Source organism: Egretta garzetta, unplaced genomic scaffold, assembly GCF_000687185.1.
Source record: "Egretta garzetta isolate BGI_Z169 unplaced genomic scaffold, ASM68718v1 scaffold310, whole genome shotgun sequence".
In the NCBI taxonomy this organism is placed as follows: Eukaryota; Metazoa; Chordata; class Aves; order Pelecaniformes; family Ardeidae; genus Egretta; species Egretta garzetta.
Window position 1 is genome coordinate 1,168,531 of NW_009258296.1, and position 8,772 is coordinate 1,177,302.

General features: G+C 40.4%; 1 protein-coding gene across 1 annotated transcript in view; it reads right to left on the bottom strand.

The window, feature by feature from the left end:
- DAPK1 (death associated protein kinase 1) overlaps nucleotides 1–8,067 on the bottom strand; it is a 51,596-nt gene extending 43,529 nt beyond the window's left edge. Inside the window, exon 1 of the mRNA XM_035893931.1 lies at nucleotides 7,850–8,067. The gene's annotated coding sequence lies outside the window, so the exon portion shown is untranslated. The remainder of the gene's footprint in view (nucleotides 1–7,849) is intronic.
- Nucleotides 8,068–8,772: the final 705 nt, after the last annotated feature.

Sequence of the window (8,772 nt, forward strand, 5' to 3'; positions counted from 1 at the left end):
CCCTCCCCCGTCCCACTGTGGGGGTGTCAGTGACTGGCTGCTTGGTGCTGAGTTGCTGGCTGGGGTTAAACCACGGCAGCCTTATAATATTGCAAAATAAAATGTTACCTGTATTTCACAGGTAATACACCTAGTGCTTGCAAGCTTTGAAACTGAGGTCCAGAGAAGCTAACAGGTTAAAAAAAAATTACAGTTTTTTTTTTTTTCTTAAAATCAGAAATTAATTAGCAAAAGTGGTAGATTTTTCCAAAGAGGCATGCGTTTCTTTAGATGCTTAAGTACTGTCACCATAAGTGACTCGGCAGCCCTCACTTGGTGAGTGAGGAGGAACCGGATGTAACACACTCAAACCTTAGTTCCAGAAGCAGCCGCAGCTCTGGTCTGCAGGATTACAGCGTGCCCTGTCGCATGATGCACCTCACCCTTAATGCCTAGAGTGAGATCTTACGCGGGTTCACCTCGCAGAGCGGGCCACCACGACTTCTCCTGTTGGTAACTCTTCAGCTGCAGGGGGCGAGCTCAGTACCCCATGTTCTCCCTTTGGTTGCTGCTATCGCTGGCAAGCACAGTGCCCAGCCAGCTTCTCCTGCTGCTTACTTTTACCAGCAGGGACATAAGGCATGAGAAAAATGGGGTTTTACAGCAGTGATGAGTAAAACGTTAAACTAGGACACACAAGATGACCTGGAAGCTCAGAAAAGCCCAGCTTCCCAGAAAGGTCCCTCTGCTTCACTTAGCCTCCAGGGTGCTTCCCACACGTGAAGGGCTGCGACCCACGTCCCCACGGGAGCTCACTAACAGAGATTGCATTTCTTAGCTTCCTCTTCATGCCTTTCAGAAGCCTGTGTATTCCCTACCTTCCTGCTGCCTCTGGCAGGTCTGATATTAAGCTGTACCACCACAGGTATATACAAACCCATGGTATCACCGCAAGGCAATTACTTCAAGCAAGTCACAGAGTGTTAATACTGGTCCACACTTAACATCCTTTTCAAGTTTCACTTCCATAACTAATTCATTGTATTACAGTCCCCCCAGGTCTATCAATAGAATCTGCTTTCACAGATTTCATAACCAGTTTAGCTACCTAGAATGATCTTGACTGGACTTCTAGCTATCACAGATCAAGAAATGGGTTAGAATAAGCCAGGAAAGACACCTGCTATGTAAGCTATTGCAGTCTTCACAAACCTCCTAAAATGCTCTTGGGTCTTCAAGTCCCTGTGCCTCACCCAGGATTGCAGTGTCCCACGATAAATAAACACCGCACATTTTACTATCCCGTGCTCATCTTCAGAGGTAGAGCCAGAAGCCAAGCAGAAAGCCCCTTTCCACAAATGTACCTGTGCAAATCACGTCTCACACAGAGCCAGTCTCAATCTAAAGGAGAAGGGGCAGACAACTCCGTACATGAGCCCCTAGAAACCATGTTTTTGGATGTCAGCTTCTCCCAAGAAGTACACTTCTCCCAACCAGCACACTGGTCCCACCTCCATTACAATGCCCCGGCCTTGCTTCTAAGTTTGTGTTGGGGTTGCTGGTGCACAAACACCCTGTTGAAACCTGGCTGAAACCAGATCATTGCGCAGGTTTCCAGAGCCATGCAAACTCACTCCCAGCCTGCCTTTAGGGCTGTGCAGGGGGGCCCATGCAGCCAGCGTCTAACAGACTGCTGCCAAACACCGGCTCCGTAAAGATCGAATCCCAAAGGGAGTAGAGGCAAGAGGTTCACCAAGTGCTAGTATTTCTTCCTGTAGAGTACCTGTACCTAGTATCCTCCGGAAGCGCAGAGCTTCTCTCCGTTCAGTTTCTCTGTTGGCTTCCTGAGCAGTTCATCTGTGGCATAACGCAAATCTGATCTCCAAAGCGCTAGCAAGTAACTGGTGGGCAACAACCTATACCCCTTTTGATTAAGAGAGGAACTTGATTACAGTCAAGTCACAGCTAAATTCCTCTATGGCTGCAATGCCTCTATGTTCACCTTCACATATTGTTTTTCTTTAAAGCATTAATTCGTTAATGTTCCTGTATAAAACCTTTCTGTTTACCTTTAAACTAAGTCACAATTTTGCAGTCATAATAGGTTGTTCAAATGTTTTGCTCAATAAAATAAGAACTTGTGATTGATGGAGGTCACATCTTAATTCTAAAGGGCAGGTTGTATTTATTGACCATGTTGTAACACAGAAAGAGGTAAGGGCTTATTAAATCTATTTTCACTGTTATGACGACATTTTATATTGTTTCCAATCAGCAGAACACAGTTTTTAGAAATATTTTGTATAAACATTTTCACTAAGAGTAAAGCTGGTATGTGTTGCCTCCCTGATATTTCTAGGTAATGGTGCTAGCTTTCCTGAACTGATACAAGTAAAATAAAGCTTCAGGTCAACTGCGTTCTTCTTTATAAAATGCAGTAGTGGTATAACAATTTCCCAGCCTTCCTGAAGGAAGGCTGACAGATATGTTTGCAACCCACGTATCTCCCTCTGCGAAAGAAAATACATCACGCCTGTGGAAAAGGGATTTCTGGATAGTGCTTTTGCAAGTTGCCAGGTTTTCTTAACTATGAACGAGAACTGATCACAAGATCTGAGAGGAAGTCATTATGGGAACCTACACAGGGAACTTGGAACTAATTGACCTTCGAAGTCAGTGTGGTCACCTCGTAATAGCTCAGTCACATGCCATGTTGACCACATTGCTCATATTGTAACAGCACCAAAATGATAATTAATGATTATCTAAGAATTTCTGATGAAGTTAAAAAACTACAAACCCCCAAACCTAAGCCCAAACCCCTTATTTGAAGAAATGTAACCTAGTACGTTGAAGCTTACAAGGTTTAATTTACCTTGCTTAGATTTCAAAACTACGTAATCTAGTAAAGTTAAAGAAGAATTCCAGAACCGATTTATTTCATTTTTAAAAGCAGATGCAATTTGATAAATTATCTGATTTCTTCTCCAATCCAAAAATGTCTTCTGTCAACTTGCAGAAGAAATGTTTTTTCTAAGGATCCTGTGGTCAACTCTCTCTTGTATGACTACTTGCATCATTTCAAAGCTGAAGTTGTCAGCCCAAGGCTAGACTGAACTACTTCTGTTTTATTTAAGGTTAAGGGGTTTTAGATCCACTTCATTTCACAGCCTTTATGAATTGTGCAGTTACCAACTCAGTCCTCAGAAGTACAAAGTGCCAAATATTTTGAAAGAGCCGACAGGGCTGCTACCTCTTTACGTTACCTGCTTGCTGAACAACACTGCACTTAAGTTTTTTCTTTATCTAGCTATCAAGGCATGTTACTGCATCACTACACCTTGTCATTTTCATTTGTCCAGCTTCTATTAGAGACACCAATTGTCATGAAACTCTCTCTTCAGTGTGCCTAAATTCTTCAATTATATTGAACAAGAAGCATTGGCCTGAGAATGGCCAGTCAGAACACAGGCACCAAAACCTGGACTAAAATTTAAGCATTTCAGTCCCATGAAGAGGGAGCCTTGAAGACTCCTGTGAATCTTTCCTGCAGCCAAACATGGCTGGTATTTAGGTTTTCATCACTGAAGCCACCCAAGTGCCCAGAGTCTGAATAATGCACATGGCTGCTGACACTTGGGCCCAGCGGAGTGCCTTAGTATTTTGAACCCGCCTCAGATATACAAATTTACCCTATGAAGAGCATTCAGGTTTAGCATACAAGAGTGTCATGCGTTTTGCTCAGGGACTGCAGAGCCCAGAAGCCAAGCGCTCCCCCCAAGAGATACACTCGGTGCACTACAGAGTCACACTGGCTCTAGCTCCTTCCTTTTCAGCCCTGTTAAGCTTTCGTTCTTACCTGCTTGCACATCCTCTGTATATCTATCTGCAGGCCTACAATTCAGGATTTTGAAGCCAAAAGGTGGCACAACACCTACAAATTAGTGGTGCAGAGCTTGCTTAAGCTCCTGTTACATCCCGGTAAGCACCAAAGATTCAGTCCTCCTCTCAAAATTCAGTACAAGGCCACTCAAGAACAACTTTCTTATGACTTACAGGTAAAATTAACAACACTCTCTGAGCTATTTCTATCAAAAGACAACTAAAAAGTAAAGAAACTCTGTGCAGACTTCAAGCTTCTCTGGAAGCCAAGCTATTATGAATCTAACAAATTAAATTAACTTCCCAATAAGACAGAAGATGAATTTAAAGAGTTAATTGTTATCTGCCCTTACTGACTCTTCAATGAGCAACTCATGACATCATTGGAATTCTTATAAACGAATCTAACATCCTTTCCTTGCACTGTTCTGTTTTGGTTAGTATTATGAAGGTACCAATAAGGTGGCAACTCCTTCTGAGACACTGGAATGCACAGGACTAAATTTTAAAGAAAGTATAGAGGAACTAACTTTTAAAAAAGCATAAAACCTAGTACTTAATGCACAATCACTTGGAAGTTAATGCCATTCCTTTCTTTCTGAGCTAAGACTTTCACAAAGCTTTCTTCTCCTTTTTTGAATTTTAAAAAAGGATACTCATCGCTCAAAACTATGCTACAAGAACTAATGGTCCTAATTAAGATTTCTAACTCAGAAATGAAGGTTTTTTGGCAGAGAAAAGTATGAATACCTAACTCCATACATAGCTTCCCAGTGAAAAGAGTCAGCTATTGCTATCAAGCTATTTTAAAAGGCGAGACCATCTGCATTACTTTTGAGCATTCTAAGGAACTACTACATAATTGAGGATACGGGTATTTATTCTTCGCAGTTGCACCCAGAAACCATAACCAAGGCTCTACAAAGCACCACACACTGGGTGTATTTTGTAGGTCTGCAGTCTAAATCAAGACATTAAATAAAGTGGAAGGAAAAACAAAATAGAAGAGAGAGAGAGAGCGATATTATGCATCCAAGGTTACCAGCAGACCAGCAAAAGGGGAACCAAGTAGGTGAAAAATGTGCTTGAGGAGAGAAAATAATTATCACTGCGCAACAGAGGCATCTGTGTTTTCTTGTCTGTGAAGTCTGATAAAATGATGGCTTCAGCAGAGCTCACTGGAAATAGCTTAGTATTGCTAACATAAACACAGACTAGTTGCTGCAGCTGGACAGAAAAAGTACTATACAGTTCTGACTAAAAAAATATTAGTTTTAAGTTAGATGAGGAAGAGACAGTGTCTTCCAGTTCACACGTAATATGCACAGCATTTCTTGCAAGATGATGTAAGACTCCAGGGAGTGGGCTTTTCAGAGGTTATTTCCAAATCAAGGAGACACTTGCCACTAAGACCTAGAAATATGAAAACATGCCCAATTTCTCTAAATACACCAAAAGACTGTAATAAAGTAAGGCTCTTCAAGGGTATCTCAGGCTTGTGTGTGACTGCTGAATCTTTCAAGGAAGCACTTGATTTTAAAAGTTTCAGAAATTAAATATTTTGTACATTTTTTTTTTTGGTAGGTCAGTTTCCTGATATAAGGTAGTTGAGAGAAAGACCTCCAAACATCATGTGGACAAACCTTTTGATATACAGCTCTGTTTTGCATCCAGTGTTGTGAGGCCCTTGCCACTGCAATAATTAATGAACTGCCCACACACTCCTGCATACAAATCGCCACCTTGAATACTTTCCTGGCTGATGTAGTATTTGCTGTGAGGGAACGAAGTGAAAACTTCTACAGTCAGTCGCTCAACTCTTAGAAACAGCTGATTGATAATGCAGAAAAACGTTTAGGAGGCTGCATGCAATACTGCAAACCTCTTGCTGAACCAGGAGATAAAAATCAGAAGCAACAGGCAACAGACGCTGTTGCCCTGAGACTATGCATGGTAACATCTGCTGGCAGCCACCAGAAAGGCAGCTACAGTGGCTTGACGTCTGTGGGCTGACTTTCTACCAAAACCAGAAACCAGAGATACGTTTCCTCATCACTGCTTGCATTATTACACCTGCTTACTAATAGGAAATCGGTGTTTCTTTGATTTTTTTTTTGGTTATGAATTTCTCATACATAGCTGGAATGTTGCTTTCTAGTTTGCCTCTAAATTCTAGAAAAATTAGTTACACAAAATCCTGTCTGTATGTGGTATATGGTCTCATGTTGTGGTCACGAAGGAACACAAGTCCCAGGAAAAATGCCAGGTACTAATCAAACGGGAAATGGTCATTTAGGGTGGATTCTGAGGGCAGCAAAACAGGTTATTTGATGAGCGTTCGGCTTTATTTCTGTTTGTTTGAAATTGTTCTGTAAGAACAAAGAATGCTGGGTGAGTAGGTCCCTACACAAAATGCAAATATTAGAACACTAGAAGAAAGGGATTACATATTTAAGTGTCCAAGCATGCAATTAAAATGACAGTATTTTGCCTTTTCAATAGCTTTACATAGTATCATACTGATTTTGAGAATTACAAAACTTTACAGCAATTAGCATATTCAGTTTACAAAAGGATCGCTAATGTGTCATCTCTTCCTCTTAGACCCTCTGACCAAATAAAGTGTTACCTTTGTGATACTCCAAATAGCACTTAATCAACTTGAAAGACTCACATAGCAGTTTGGAAAAACTGGGGGATGGGGGGGGAAGTCTCTGACTGAAACTATATGGGCAAAAGAATTAGCTAAACTGAAACACAAATAGTTTGCTGAGCTTCACACTATCAAGCTTATGAAATATTAACACATGTTGTCAGAAGCAATATCTGCTTCCATTCAATGAACGTCAGTGTGTACACGCAGGCACAGACAGCAACCTTACTGCCAGAAGAGCTCCTACTCCATGTAGAGAGGTGGGGCAGAACGGCCCCATTCCTCCTACCACTGTCTGTGATTACAGTGTCTTCTTCAGAGCTTTAAAGTCCAGACATGGGCCTGATTTCATCTGGTTTCTACTATAAATCTACACATATGTTACAGAAAACATGCGACACTAAAGTATCGTTATAAGTTAAGTGGAAATAGCATTTACCAAAGCTAGTAAACAGAAGACATAACCTACATAAGAAAAATCACACAGCCAGCCAAGGAAAAGACACAAGTGCTGCCCAAATGGTATCAAATGGTATCTGGTATCGACTAATTTGCTTGCACAAAAGACTTACTCTAAAGCACATTTAAGTGATACAGAGCAAGTGTGGCAACAGTACAGTGTCAGGCATGCAAACTATGTCAAGACATGTATGTCCCACCAGCAGAGACTGCCAAACTGCAATGGGTGAGTAATGCTTAACTTCTAAACTTGCAGTCTTTGAGGAACTTGAAGCCAGACTTGAAACAATGCAGAAGTATTCTCTGCCAACATATTTATCTCAATCCATTAGCAATAATCTCAGATGAAAAACAGGAACTAAAACAAGGATATGAAAGTTCAGTTTACACTTCAACAGGACAGAACCAGGAAAATTCTGTTCTCTATTATGTGGGTTAAAAAAAAGAGAAAAAGCATTCAGTGACGCTCTTTACACCAACATAAAACATGGTAAAATTTGCTAAACTAACCTCCACTTAGAATCTCTATTTCTCTCTGCTCTTAGCTTCAAATCAGTTTATTTAGCTCCAGGCTATTCTTCGGGATCCATAACATCAACAATGATTAAAATAACAAGCAGAAAAAAATCCTAAACATGCTGGATTTTTTTTTTAACCCTTGTAGTGCATTTACAGTGAAAAATATGTGTAGATATCAAGAAGCTACAACTCTGACTTAAAAATAAAGAATTCTCAGCCCATTTTCTATCTTCTTTTGGGGTGGCAAGGAACACCCATTAAGTCGCTGCAATTCTCAAAGTTTCTTATTTTTTTTAAAAACAAAAAACCAAACAAAAATATTCTGTTACTCCTCCCCAGGTCTTGAGAACTACTTACAGTTCCAGAATAAGAATGACATCTGTTTTGTTCTCATAAACATCATGCAGCGTGATCACATTAGGATGTCGAATCTCTTTTAGTATGCCGACTTCTCGCTCGATATCTTCCCGGCTTACTCCACGCCGGCTGGATTTCGTTCTCCGTTTCTTGATGAATTTTGCTGCAAACTGCTGACCAGTGCTTTTCTCACGGCATTTTTTCACTACAGCAAACTGCCCACTAAAGAAAAAAAAAAAAAAAAAAGAGGGAAAGAATGAAGATGAGTGTTTGATTCAAGTTAGTTTAGAGGTAAGAATAGCCTCTATTTACTGCAGTCAGGGAAAACAGCTGTACCTCTGAATTACCAACTCGACTAAAGTACATTACTGCTTTTTATGCCATCTAGAATAATACCTGGAAAAAACCCTAGAGGAGGCAGAAAAGGTAAGTTACGATACTGCTTTTACATCACACAAATGTACATACATACACATTTTAGCATATCCATAAATAAAAGAGAACACCTGTGTAGATTGTTTGATTTTTGACAAATACGTGCATCAGGGAGTACTAGGGAAAAGTAATGGTTTCTGGATTTCTCCTTCCATATGCATGTTGAAGATAAATTTTTTTTTGTTCTGCAGGACAGACAGTCCTTAGTTTCTTCCAATCTATATGATCTGTCAATATTCATTTTAGTCTAACCTCAAGTTTGGTTTTTTTTACGTTTTTAAAACAAGACTGGGTTATAGGGCACTGCTTTGGTTTCTAGTTTTAAAAGCACTGACTAAACACAGTTGTATCCAGAACTACAGTTATCGTATCCTCTTGTTAAGTAGGAAGAGTTTAAAGGTGAGAAAAGTACCGAGGCACTGAGGAACAAGAGCCTGTGATTGTGTTACTAACCAGAAGAAACTCCAGGAAGCTGCTGACTTCAGCAT